This window comes from Polypterus senegalus, chromosome 4 (assembly GCF_016835505.1).
Source record: "Polypterus senegalus isolate Bchr_013 chromosome 4, ASM1683550v1, whole genome shotgun sequence".
NCBI classification, from domain to species: Eukaryota; Metazoa; Chordata; class Cladistia; order Polypteriformes; family Polypteridae; genus Polypterus; species Polypterus senegalus.
In genome coordinates, this window is record NC_053157.1 from 248,037,730 (window position 1) to 248,052,349 (window position 14,620).

A 14,620-nucleotide genomic window follows, 5' to 3' on the forward strand; every position below is an offset into this window, starting at 1 on the left:
TGAATCTAGTGTTTATAAAATAAAGCCACGTATCATAAGTTTATAGCTTATAAATCATATTAACATAAATATACTTTCATATTTTTACAGTTTCATATTTGCATATGCTCATATTTTCATTAATCATATTACCCAACTATATTTTCATATTTTTATATTTTCATAAAGCATATTTTGCATATTTTGATATTTTCATATTTTGGGGCGGGGCTTAAAGTCATCAATCATCCGTGTGACATTAGCTGATTGTATAACTACTCAGGTGGTTTCACTGTTGGAATCGGAGGCGGAAAACTCTCAAGGAATGAATCCCCGTGTGACGGAGCAGCAGGAGACGCACCAGAGGACTGATCCGCGGCTGTCGCGTCATTTGCCGAATCTGCACTTGTGGCGCTTTTCCACAGCATAGTACGGCATGACACGGTTCAGTTCAGCTCACTTTTGGGGGGTTTTCCACTGGGAACAGTACCTGGTACCTGGTCCTTTTTTAGTACCACCTCAGCCGATGTTCCAAGTGCGCCGAACCGTTACCAAAACGTGACGTAAACTCTGCTGGTCACTGATTGGCCGGAGAAAATCGTCATTACTGCGTCACTGAACTTGCGACATGAGACACAACAGACCCACTAGATTTTTAGCACAGCCAGCGAAGGTTCGGACACACCATTTTGTTTTAACCAAAAATGGCTGTTTCGTTTTCTATTGAGGAAGTACAGACGTTCCTCTCGTTGGTTACCGAGGAGCGGATCCAGCGAGAGCTGGATGGGGCGACGCGGAATGAAAAAGTTTTTCAGGAGGTCGCTTGTGGCGCGTTTACGATGATGTCACGGCAGTAGAGGCGGCGCAACTATAACAACACGTGAATGATCCCGCCCACTCTAAAGCGGTACTAAACTGCAGTCGAAACGCAAACCAAGCCGATCTGAGCCGAACCAAGGTGAGCTGTACTGAACCGTGCTGTGCCGTACTATGCAGTGGAAAAGCGCCATTGGTGCGCAAGGGGACAACCGCGCTGCATTCCATACTTTACCATTTCCAAGCACGTAGCTGCTTTCTCCAATTTTGTCAAGTACAGGCGTGGGATTACTGTAATGTGTCAATCTTTTGGAAACACGGATAGGCATTTTTACTCGCACTGTGTCTTCCTTTGCCAGTAATGGGACACGAGCTCCTCTTCTATCATCTGTGTATCCCTTCATCTTATTCTGTTTAGCAGCAACTCATTGTCTTATACTTGCATCGTCTAGTCTAATAAATGTTGACAAAGGCAATACGTTCAGTTTGGTACGCTTCTTGCGTCCATCAAGCAGTTCAAAGGGCGAAATACCCGTTGTTGCGTGTGGCGTAGCTCTAAAAATGTGAAGGAATTCCGTAATGGATGGTTTCCAGGGCTTACGCTGCAAATGAAGCGTCTGTACCATTTCCTTCAGCACTCGATTAAATCTTTCAATTGCTCCATTAGCCTGAGGGTGATAATTTGCAGATCTAGTGTGCTGAATGTCCCTCTCCTGTAGGAATGTGGTCAGCATAGAGGATGTGAACTGAGGACCATTATTACATACCAAGCATTGAGGGTTACCATGGTGACTGAAAATAGATATTATAAAAGCAACTACAGCTGAAGCAGCAATTTGGGACATAAAATCAACTTCTGGCCATTTTGAATAATAGTCAGTTAGTGTGAAGGCAAAGCGACAGTCTGCAGATGCGATTTCAAACGGCTCTATCACATCAATGGCAACCTTCTGCCATGGCCCGTCTGGCCAAGGTGCGGGTTGTAACGGTGCAGCACACACCTTTGCGGTCTTATCATTGGCTTGGCAAGGCTGACGGGACTTGATTGCTGTCATGACAAGATCATCCATTTTCGGCCACCAGTAGCCTACAGGTCGCGAAGCCTCTGTTTTGTGTGGACAACTCCTTGATGACCCTCGTGTGCTAAGTCCACAATTACCTGTTGCAATTTAACCGGCACAACTAAGTGATCCGATCCTTTGAATGCAAAATCATCTTTAACAGACAGTTCGTGCCATATGTGAAAGTACGGTACAAGCTCATTTGGTACAAGTGAAATATTTGCAGGCCATCCAGAATGAATGTGATCCCGTACGGCACTCAGTTCTGGGCATGATGCAGAAGCAGGTTTGAATTCTGCATGGCTTACTTCCTTCACGGCCGAGGACAGAAGGCCAACATACTCCGGCTCTAATTCAGATGGCACATTTGGAGCAGTTATAGGGAGTCTAGATTGGCAGTCCACAGTTGAATTTTGCGCTCCCGGGTGGTACAACACGTCATAATTAAAGCAAAGGAGACGTGCCGACCATCGGGCAATACACAAACCAGCTCTCCCCATACCTTTCGTAGTAAGAAGTGTTGTGAGGGCCTGGTGATCTGTTTTCAAAGTGAAACGGTGACCCCACAAATACGTACGCCACTTCTCAACTGCCCAAACGCACGCTAAGGCTTCCTTTTCCACTGTGGAATACTTTCTCTTGGCCTGAGAAAGTGTACGAGAAGCAAAAGCAATGGTGTGCTCTGTTCCATCAGCATGCATTTGTGTAAATACTGCACCCAGCCCGTAGTCTGAAGCGTCAGTTGCTATAGTTGAAGGCAAAGCAGGATCAAAAATTGCCAGAGCAGGACTGGTCAGAATTAATTCCTTGACCCTATGAAAGCTACGCTGTTCGTCCTCTGTGAAGTCAAAGTTGGATGGCCCACGTAAGCAAGCACACATAGGTTCTATCGTGGCGTGATGCGGTATAAACTTTGCATACCATGATGTTAGCACTAAAAATGAACGTACAGCTGAAGTGTTCTGTCGGAAGGGGTGCGTTAAGGAAAGCATCTACATGCTCTGTGTCAGGCGAAATACCCTCCGCAGAAATGATATGACCGAAATAACGAAGGGAGGTCTGCTGGAAATGACATTTGTCCTTGTTTAATTGTAGCCCTGCCATCTCCAAGCATTCTGAAACAGCTGAGAGGTGACGATCATGTTCAGCAGCCGTGGATCCATAGATAATAATATCATCAAGGTAATTCTGGACACCTGGAAGATAACGGAGAAGTGTTGACAGTTAATTTTGAAACGCGGCTGGAGCGGACACCAGCCCAAAGGGAACACGGCAAAAACGGAACAAGCCATCATGTGTTATAAATGCAGTCAGATCCCTACTCTCCTCGTGCAAGAGCACTTGATGGTACGCGTTTGCAAGATCTATAGTGGAGAAGACAGTAGCACCTCGTAATTGAGACGGCAGTTCCTCAATATATGGCAGTGAAAAAGAATCTGGAGCATTTGCGAGATGTGCTTTGGATCCACAGCGGAAACACGACCGATTCTTATTGGAGGTAATAGGAGTGTCAAAACTACGCTGTACGCGGGCCTGACCATCGCGGCGTCATGTAGATAGCATTGTGCTTTGAACTGCATCGACTGAAGCTGGAGAAGAGGCCGCCAGGATCCCCACTTGGTTTTTAGCAGCTTCAATTTGCGAAGCGAGCATCACCGCTTTTTCAAGAGTGAGGTCATGTTCAAATAATAACTTCTCGTGGACAGGCTGCATTTTCTACCAACTGGTCCCGTAACATTTCACCAGTTTTATTTTTAAAGTCGCAGGTAGATACAAGATCTCGTAACGCAGAAATATACTGAGCCACAGATTCGTCATGTCGTTGGGCTCTACTACCAAATTTATGGCGTTCAACAACCACATTGCACTTGGGCAGAAAATGCGCCTTCAACGCCGCTACGGCCTCTGCGTAGGCCTATGTATTACCTGTACTTGGTAATCTATACAAAAGTATGTGTCCTTCAGTGCCCAAACAGTGCAGAAGCAACGCTCGTTTCCTGGCTTCTGTCCAGTTGTCTCCATCTGCCCCAATAACAAGCAAATAATTTTCAAACATTTTCATCCACTTATCAAACGGAAGAGTGGCTCTACTGAGCAGGGAAGAAAAGCAGCTGGTAGTGGAACAGTAGAGGCGTCCATCATTGCTTAGAAACGTTCTCATCGCCAATTTTGTTATATTAATTAATACACAAAGAAATCTCCAAAATATCTTCTTTATTATAGAAAAGCTTCTCTCATATAATCTCCTTCCGGGAACTCTCTCCCATCCCTCTCCCAGTTTTATATATATATATGTACAGTGCCCCTTACCGCCCAAATTAAATAACATTAATACCACAACATAACATTGATGATGATGGTCATGTAAACCTCTGGCTTTTAATCCATCAATATTGGAACATCACGGTGCATTGAGTAAATGGTGGTGGCGAAAGCTGACACTGCAAAGAAACCAGAAAAAGAAACAGAAGAGAGAGTAGGGGTAAGTACTGATTTTAGAGCCACCATAAATAGTTATTATGATGAATTGAACATACAGAGTATCAGGATTAAGTTAAAGTGAAGTTATAAAAAGGCCATGTTAAAGTAATGTGTTTTCAGCAGTGTTTTAAAGTGCTCTACTGTACCAGCCTGGTGAATTCCTATTGGCAGGCCATTCCAGATTTTAGGTGCATAACAGCAGAAGGCCGCCCGCCTCACCACTTCTTTTAAGTTTTGTTCTTGGAATTCTAAGCAGACACTCATTTGAGGATCTAAGGTTACGATTTGGAATTTAAGATGTCAGACATTCCAATATATAAGATGGAGCGAGATTATTTAAGGCTTTAGAAACCATAAGCAAAATTTTGAAGTCAATCCTGAATGACACAGGTAACCAGTGTAGTGACATCAAAACTGGAGAAATTAGTTCGGATTTTCTTTTCCTAGTTAGGATTCTAGCAGCTGCATTCTGCACTCGTTGCAAGTGATTTATGTCTTTTTTGGGTAGTCCTGAGAGGAGTGCGTTACAGTAATCTAGTCGACTGAAAACAAAAGCGTGAATTAATTTCTCAGTATCTTTCAATTATATAAGAGGTCTAACTTAGTGAAAAAAATGCTGTCCTAGTGGTCTGATGAATATGCGATTTAAAATTCAGGTTACAGTCAACAGTTACCCCTAAGTTTTTTACTTCCATCTTGAATTTTAATCCTAATGCATCAAGTTTATTTCTGATAACCTCATTGAATCCATTATTACCAATTATGAAAATTTCAATTTTATCTTTATTTAGTTTGAGAAAATTACTATTCATCCATTCAGAAATACCAGTAACACATTGTGTTAGTGTATCGAAATAGTCGGAGTCATCGGGTGCTATTGATAAGTACAGCTGTGTGTCATCATCATAGCTGTGGTAACTCACGTTGTAACCTGAGATAATCTGACCTAACAGAAGCATGTAGATTGAGAAGAGCAGTGGACCCAGGATAGAGCCTTGTGGAACACCATATACAGTGCATCCGGAAAGTATTCACAGCGCATCACTTTTCCCACATTTTGTTATATTACAGCCTTATTCCAAAATGGATTAAATTCATTTTTTTTCCTCAGAATTCTACACACAACACCCCATAATGACAACGTGAAAAAAGTTTACTTGAGATTTTTGCAAATTTATTAAAAATAAAAAAGCTGAGAAATCACATGTACGTACATAAATATTCACAACCTTTGCTCAATACTTTGTCGATGCACCTTTGGCAGCAATTACAGCCTCAAGTCTTTTTGAATATGATGCCACAAGCTTGGCACACCTATCCTTGGCCAGTTTCACCCATTCCTCTTTGCAGCACCTCTCAAGCTCCATCAGGTTGGATGGGAAGCGTCGGTGCACAGCCATTTTAAGATCTCTCCAGAGATGTTCAATCAGATTCAAGTCTGGGCCACTCAAGGACATTGACAGAGTTGTCCTGAAGCCACTCCTTTGATATCTTGGCTGTGTGCTTAGGGTTGTTGTCCTGCTGAAAGATGAACCGTCGCCCCAGTCTGAGGTCAAGAGCGCTCTGGAGCAGGTTTTCATCCAGGATGTCTCTGTACATTGCTGCAGTCATCTTTCCCTTTATCCTGAGTAGTCTTCCAGTTCCTTCCGCTGAAAAACATCCCCACAGAATGATGCTGCCACCACCATGCTTCTCTGTGGGGATGGTATTGGCCTTTATGATGAGCGGTGCCTGGTTTTCTCCAAACGTGACGTCTGGCATTCACACCAAAGAGTTCAATCTTTGTCTCATCAGACCAGAGAATTTTGTTTCTCATGGTTTGAGAGTCCTTCAGGTGCCTTTTGGCAAACTCCAGGCGGGCTGCCATGTGCCTTTTACTAAGGAGAGGCTTCTGTCTGGCCACTCTACCATACAGGGCTGATTGGTTGATTGCTGCAGAGATGGTTTCCTTCTGGAAGGTTCTCCTCTCTTCACAGAGGACATCTGGAGCTCTGACAGAGTGACCATCGGGTTCTTGGTCACCTCCCTGACTAAGGCCCTTCTCCCCTGATTGCTCAGTTTAGATGGCCAGCCAGTTTGAGTAAGAGTCCTGGTGGTTTCGAACTTCTTCCACTTATGGATGATGGAGGCCACTGTGCTCAAAGCAGCAGAAATTTTTTTGTAACCTTCCCAAGATTTGTGCCTCGAGACAATCCTGTCTCGGAGGTCTACAGACAATTCCTTTGACTTCATGCTTGGTCTGTGCTCTGACATGAACTGTCAACTGTGGGACCTTCTATAGACAAGTGTGTGCCTTTCCAAATCATGTCCAATCAACTGAATTTACCACAGGTGGACTCCAATGAAGCTGCAGAAACATCTTAAGGATGATCAGGGGAAACAGGATGCACTTGAGCTCAATTTGGAGCTTCCTGGCAAAGGCTGTGAATACTTATGTACATGTGCTTTTTCAATTTTATATTTTTAATAAATTTCCAAAAACCTCAAGTAAACTTTTTTCACATTGTCATTATGGGGTGTTGTGTGTAGAATTCTGAGGAAAAAAAATGAATTTAATCCATTTTGGAATAAGGCTGTAACATAACAAAATGTGGAAAAAGTGATGTGCTATGAATACTTTCTAGATGCACTGTCGAATATCATGTGTCTTTGATTTGTAATTACCACAACTAAAAAAAAATTTTCTTCCAGCTAGGTAGGATTCAAACCAATTTAAGACACTGCCAGAGAGACCCACCCATTGACTAAAGCGATTTCTAAGAATTCAGAGGTGACAAACCACCTGAGTAACTAATAGAGAGGCAGACAATGTCTGCTCAGAGGCCAGCACTACAGTCCCTCCTAAATAGTTACTGGAATGAGGCTCTTGATACTTAGACAGGCATGTGGACTAGCTGGAGCAGCACAACTGATAGGCGCTATATTGACTGACTTAACAGGTGACATTCAGTGACACTCAAAGGCCATAGCAGTTGTTCGGCTGTCAGCCTGAAGGACATGTGGTTGTGAAAAAACAGTGACCCCAGCTGGTCAGTCTGGTATTTGTAGGTGTGAGGACTCACTGTACTTCACTATGACACACATACCTGATTGGCTACTCAAACCCAATAATAATGGAGACCCTAACAGATGCACTCTCCCCGCATTCTCATCCACAAATTCAGTCACAGAGGTGCTGACCCCCCACCCACCTATCCTGTAAATTTAATTTCACATCAAACTACAAACACAAAGAGGACCTGAGCTTGTGGGGACATCAAGTGACCGGTGGAGGGTACTGGTCAGCGGTAACATGGTGTAAGATGGCAGATTGTTACACTGGAGTCAGGAGCAAGAAAAACCCTGGATAGAGGGGCTCAGTGAAGGAGATGTTGAACCTGTGCAGGAGGGTCATTGTGTGTGAGACGCTATAAAATGACAGAGAGCCTGCAGGTCAGTCCAGATACACACCTATTCTGGGGCTGTAGGGGGCGCTGATTACAGTCTGCTTGTTATTGTGACACACAGAGTACTGGGAATGAGAGCACCACAAACACCAGCACCAGCACAGTGCAGCTCCTAATTGGTTCTTGTTAATTGTCTGTGTTGTGCTCCGCCCCCAGTCCCTTTACACACTCCCAGATTTCCTCACTCGTTTTCTTTTCTCTCCTTTCAGACTTCTGTCCCCTCACACTGGACATCAACACGGCACACAGAGACCTCCGTCTGTCTGAAGGGAACAAGAAGGTGACACCTGACAGGACAAATACCAAATGCCGCAATCATTCTGAGAGGTTTGACTGCTGGCCTCAAGATCTGTGCAGAGAGGCTCTGACTGGGACTCGCTGTTACTGGAGGTGGAATGTACTGGTGAAAATCTGAGGTTAGGAGTCACATATGAAGGAATGAGAAGTAAAGGATAGGGCTTTGACTGCAGACTTGGACACAACGCAAAGTCCTGGAGTTTTTTCTGTTCTAATTCTGTCTACTCTGTGTGTCACAATAACAAGCAGACTCTAATCAGCGCCCCCTACAGCCCCCGAATAGGTGTGTATCTGGACTGGCCTGCTGGCTCTCTGTCATTTTATAGCGTCTCACACACAATGACCCTCCTTCACAGGTTCAACACCTCCTTCACTGAGCCTCTCTATGCAGGTTTTTTTCTTGGTTGTGACTCCAGTGTAACAATCTGCCATCTGACGCCAGGTGACCATTGACCAGTACCCTTTAATGGTCATTTGATGCCTCCACAAGCGCAGGTCATCCTTGTGTTTGTAGTTTGGGGTCAAAATGAATTTCACAGGACTGGTGAGGAGAAGCCCTTATGTGACTGAATTTGGGGATGAGAATGCAGGACAAGTGCCGCTGTCAGGGTCTCCATTATTATTGGGTTTGATTTAATCTTTGAGTAGCCAATGAGGTGTGTGTGTTATTGTGGGGTGCAGTGACCTCTTAAAGCTACACATAGCAGTCTGACCGGCAGGGGTCACTGTTGATTTACAAGAAAAGTTAAGAAAACCCTTTGGAATTCCTTGGATTTTTGCTTTAATTCCTACTAAGATGTCATCTGATCATCAACTAACTCGTAATTCTAGACAACCACAATCTGGCTAAACTAAAATCACACAAACTGTTGCACTTTCCATGTCTTTGTTAGGCACATTGAGTGATCATTCACAGTGTTGACTGGCAAAACTATCTGTCCAAGTTTTAAATATTTAATTATTTTTATTTAATAACTTGTTGATCCTGCTTCATCAGCCACAACTTCCACCAAACATTTCTTGCTTATAAGACCTGCACAATGTTTAGGATGACTTACGGACCATCCCTCCCTACAAACCTGTTTCAGTTCCTCAGTATTTCTTGTTGCACAGCTCTCTTCAGGTCACACTGATCATCTCAGAGGGGTTATGGTCAGGACTCTGACTTGGTTAAACGTTTTTACCAGCCATTCTTTAGTTGATGTACTTGTGTGTTTTGGGTCATTGTCTTACTGCACCATTCAGTCACACTTAAGCTTGAGGTCATGGACTTCTGCCCTTGCATGTTTTGATATATATTTGTATTTCTAGTTTCCTCAATATTTACATTGTGTCCTGGCCATGAATTAGCAAAGTAGGACCAATCCATGATTCTTCTTCTACTTTATGTTGCAGTTGGAATGAGGCTTTGGTGTTGGTGTGCAGTGCCCTCTTTCACCAAACCTAGCATTGTGTGTTTGTGCCAAAAAAGATCAACTTTTGTCTCATCTGTCCATTTAACATTGTTCAAGGATCATTGTGAAACATCCATGTGGTCCTGAGCAAATGTAAGATATGCTGCAGTTCTTTTTTTTTTCAGGTTTACCTTTTGTGCTGATGGAGTGATTGTTACCTCATGCCCGCTCACATGGACACTCCACTACAGTCCTGAATTCCCTCCATTTGTAGGAACAAAGACTTTCACATTCTGTAGACCTTTCACTGTTATCCTTGGGTTCTTTTGCACCTCTTTCAGGTTTGCCATTTGTGCTGTTGGAGTGATTGTTACATCATGGACTCTCCTAGAGAGTAACTACAGTGCTGAATTTCCTCCATTTGTAGACATTTTATCTTACCGTGGACTGATGAACACAGCATGTCTTTAGCAATGCTTGTGTAGCCTTTTACAGCTTCATGCATTTCTACGATGAGTCTTCTAAGGTCCTGTGATATTTGTTTGGATTGAGGTGAGGTTCACACTAACCACTTTAACTTGAAGAGAGCAGAAATTTCAGTTGCCAGGCTTAGAATTGCATCCCCCTTTATTGAAACACCTTCCTCCATTTAGCTTTATGAGAAGTCATTAACACTGAGGGTCTCTTACTTTGTCCAGCCTGCACTGTCTAATGACGACTCAATGAGCTCACTAAGAACATGGGAAGTTGAACAGTTTGTGTGTTATTAGTTTAGTCAGATTGTGTTTTACTATGAGTTGTGACTTAGATGAAGATCAGAGCACATTTTAGTAGAAATTAAATCCATGGAAATCCAAAGGGGTCACTTATGTTTTCTTGCTAAAGTACATATATTAAATGCTGGGATATCGATGACTGCTGTGTCCCCTGAATGTCACCTGTTAGGTATGACAAACATGTGGCCCTGCTGGAGCAGCACAAATGAAAGGCTTTATAAAGTCCTCAGTATAAAGAGCTATTGACAGACTGCTGTCCCCTCACCAGATATATTTTGCCCCTCAATTGGTCACTCAAGGGGTCCATCACCTCTGAATAGATTGTCTATGAATATCTGAAGATGATGACTCACTGCTCTCTCAGGTATCATGCACACTGATGGAGCTTGGTGTTTAATTTAGAAATTTTATGTCACATTAGACATTAAATTGCACCTCCTCCTTCCTGCTCTTAGGTTTGTCACCCAAAGTCACCCAAACTTAAGGAGTTGAGTCAGCTGACTAACTTCACCAACACTGTCAACATTTAAAGTACCCATCACATTAGATACCTGTGAACACCTTTAACTAACCCTAATTCACAATTCCCTCAGGACCCCGAATGTTCTGCATGTCACCTGACGTCAGTCTGTATGAACAAGCAGATTAAGGTCCAGGTTGACCGCTTGTATTACAGGCCTAAGCAGCAGGTGAAGACTGTGAGTTCTAAATATGTCATCATCTTGGAGCCTGATGGGGGTCAAATGGAAGTGGAGTAAGTAGAGGAGGAGTGAGGGGTGATAGTGAGAGAGGAGGGTGTCATGTGGAGAAAGGGCAAGATGAACAACCTCAAGGAGCTGAGTGAGTCATGTGAGTGTTCTGCTTGTGTGTCTGTGCCACTGTAACATAACTTGTTAAATAAAGACTTGAGATTAATTCTTCCTGTCTGATGTTTTCTTCTTTGACTTGGCACACCCTGATAGTTGTCTTGTGATCACAGATTGTATTCCGTGTTGATCAAATCCTTTTCCTGATGTGTGACTGACGTCTGAATCTTTAATCACTCGGTCAACAGATAGGCTGTCACATGAAGAGCTCTTCACTGCTGACTTAAACCCTGTTGTCCTCTTCTCTCTCTCATTATTTCACTTCGGCCACTGTGTCAGTTCTCATTGTCTAACCACATAAAGCCATTGATCTCTATGGTAACTCACATCCTCATCACATTTGCACATCAGCAGTGATTCAGGTCAGAATCTCGTTTTAAAGTCGTTGAGCAAATTCTACACGTTCTCAGTCACTTTGAGTTTGTTACCCTCTCAACTCTGCTGTGGTCCTTGTCCTGATTTCAATGACACTCCTGACATATCCTGATGTCCAAAGTATTGCAGTTCCCTTTAATTTTAAAATGTATAATTATGAAAGTCTGCATCATCTCACATAGTAAGTTCATGTTCAAGTTTCTTTATTGTCATGCTATCCAAATACATTGTACAGGTTGAGATGAAATTTGGTGTCTTTAGGCCCGCCGTACAAATATACAACATGTAGTGCAAACAGACAAGACAGCGTGCAGTATAGTGACATGACAACAGTAGGACAACGTCCAGCAGATCAGTTCTAACTGGATCAGTAGCAGCAAATATAAGAAGATGACTAATGTAAATCAAACATTTAGTAACTGTTTATCACTTATAAAGTACAATGTTTACGTTTAATTTACAAAGTTTTCAAATGTGCAAATAGTGTAAAGGTAACAGTTCGGAGTTCAACATCGAGTACTGGGAGGTGCTCAGACATTAAGGAGTCGGACAGCATGGGGGTAAGAAACTGTCACACAGTCTGGATGATCTGACTCAGATACTGCAATACCATCTGCTAGACGTCAGGAGCTCAAATAGCCCATGTGCTGGGTGTGAGGTGTCTGCCACAATGCTGGTTGTCTTGCGGAGGTTGTGTGTGCTGTAGGAGTCTTGTATGGAGTGCAGAGACACACCAATGAAGTCCATCCTTAGCTGTCCTAGCAGTCCTCTGTACTAACTTGTGATCCGCAGCACTACAGTCCCCATACCACACCGTGATGGAGCTGGTCAGCACATTAACACATTCATGTGTGTGCTTAGCAAAGTGGCTTATGTTTGGTCAGTGAAAGGATGGCGCTATATAATAAGGACTGATTTACAAGGCTGTGGATAGGATGAGAAATAAGCCATAAGTGGAGTGCAGGTTCATGAGGATACCTGGAAGACTACAGAAAAGACAGCAAACATCTCAGAAACGGAGGGCTGTACTTGGTAGGGTCAACCCACAGACACAGACACACACACACACACACACACAGAAACATACATGGATACCAACTTGGCCAATTACGGTATGTCAGCATATTAACAGGAACATACTTCTTTAATCCATGTCTTAATAATAAATTGTAAACTTGATGGATTATTCTTTTTCTTAAAATGAGGGGCTTTACGTACCCTGATGGAAGTCTAACACCTGGGAACTTCAACTACAGAGAAAGGTAAAGAAAATAAAGTGTGAGCTTTACTGAATAATAAAATGAATTACTGGCATTGAAAAAAGGCACTATTGATCATGAGTTATTTAACAGATTAACATCAATCAATTGGTTCTTTTCCTCCTAACATTCCTACAACTTTAATAAGTTAGAGAAGAGAACTTACTATGGGATGAACATTTTGATTAATAACGAGCACCAGCATGAGTGGAATGAATCCTCAGTTTAAAAGCTCGCTGTCTTGGTCTGCTGAGGGCTGCCAGGTTCTCACATTACAAATCTGTTTATGGTGATTTACGTGTTGTGTTTTATTTTAATTTTATTTCATTTGTAAATTTGCACTGATGGCTGAGTCTGTTTAAAGTGGACTACAGTGTCTAACGAATATATCAGAAATGCTGATGTGAATTACACTTTAGCAGACCCCCTGTGACAGGTGTGGAAAAATAATAAAAAGTTAATCAGTATTGATCAATCTGGTGTATGTGACAAAAGCCACACAGGCTTATCTTGTCCATAGTGCACATGACAAGTGTAACTTCCTGTTTCTCCTATCAGGCAAAAAACCACAAGTGACCAACTGATGAACTTTAAAAATGTTGTAAATGCTGATCCAAGTAAATTGTTGTAAAGATGTAATGTTTTGAAATTCTTGTGCAACTAAAGTCATAAGACAAAGCTTTGCCCTATAAAAGATTTGGGACACCGACCCCTCGGCGCAGATGAAGGGCAGGTGTCCTAGGACTGTGCTTCTCTGTCATTTTACCTTTGCCTGGTGTGTATTAATAAAAGATTTTTTACTAACTTTAATTATATCTCTGTCTTCAGTCACAAGAAACGACACTATAGAAAAAGTGTCCACAGTTTTTGGCGCCCAGACGTGGGGCAGGAGACGGCCGCCTGACTCCTCGGACGGGAAGACCTCAGCGATCTGTCTTCTTGAAGCAGACTGCCGCTACAGTGTACACCGGCAGCAGAGTAAGCAGCTCCGATAAAAGTTAGGACTGCCATGTCCTGAGACGGCTCCTGCGTGAGGAGTCCCCGGTCTCCTTCTGGTACAACCACGGTGACTGAGAAGGATTTCCTGACAGAGCTGACTAACACCCAGGCTGGGGTAAGTACCGTCGGGGGTTTCCGTAAAAGATAGGCTGGAGGCGGGCTTGCTGTGGAATATAAAAAGTGACTGGGAATAGTAAACGGAAAAGAAATACCTTGTTTTAAGTCACTACTGTTGGGAAAGATAGTATAGAACGCTATCCTCTGGGAATTAAAAAAGGGGGATTTAGGACGGGATCCGGTGTGTGGCACACCCATAAACCCGGACAAATCTATTGGACAGAGGATAGAGCATAGAATAGAGGAATAACAGTTTAATAAAACAAGGGGAATAAGAAACAAGTACATACTGGAAATAAATACTTGCTTTCGCCGAGCACTGTGACAGTAACGTAGGAAAAGCTTCGGTATTCCACTTCTGGGAATATTAAGGGGAACACTAGAAACGGGTGAGTGGCACACTCAGAAAAACAAGTAGTTCATTGAAGACAGAAGTGAGAATAGGACGCGACAAGAGGGAATAATTCTGTCACAGCAATCGGGAGGAAAAAGCAAGGGAAAAATGGGAATACATAACAGCAAGCCTGCCAATCGGCAGAATGTTAGAAGGTTTATTTTCGGAGGATCACCAGGCTCCACATAATGGTGGAAAAAAAAAAAAAAGGGTCCCCTAGAAGCTCATTAAAAAGAAGACAGGATTAGATTTTAAGAAGGCATGCAAAAAGTGGAATAAGCAAAGTGAGGGGAGATGGCCGTTGGAGGGACAGGAGACACAAGTGAAATTCGGGAAATTAGAAAAATTTTATGCAGAAAT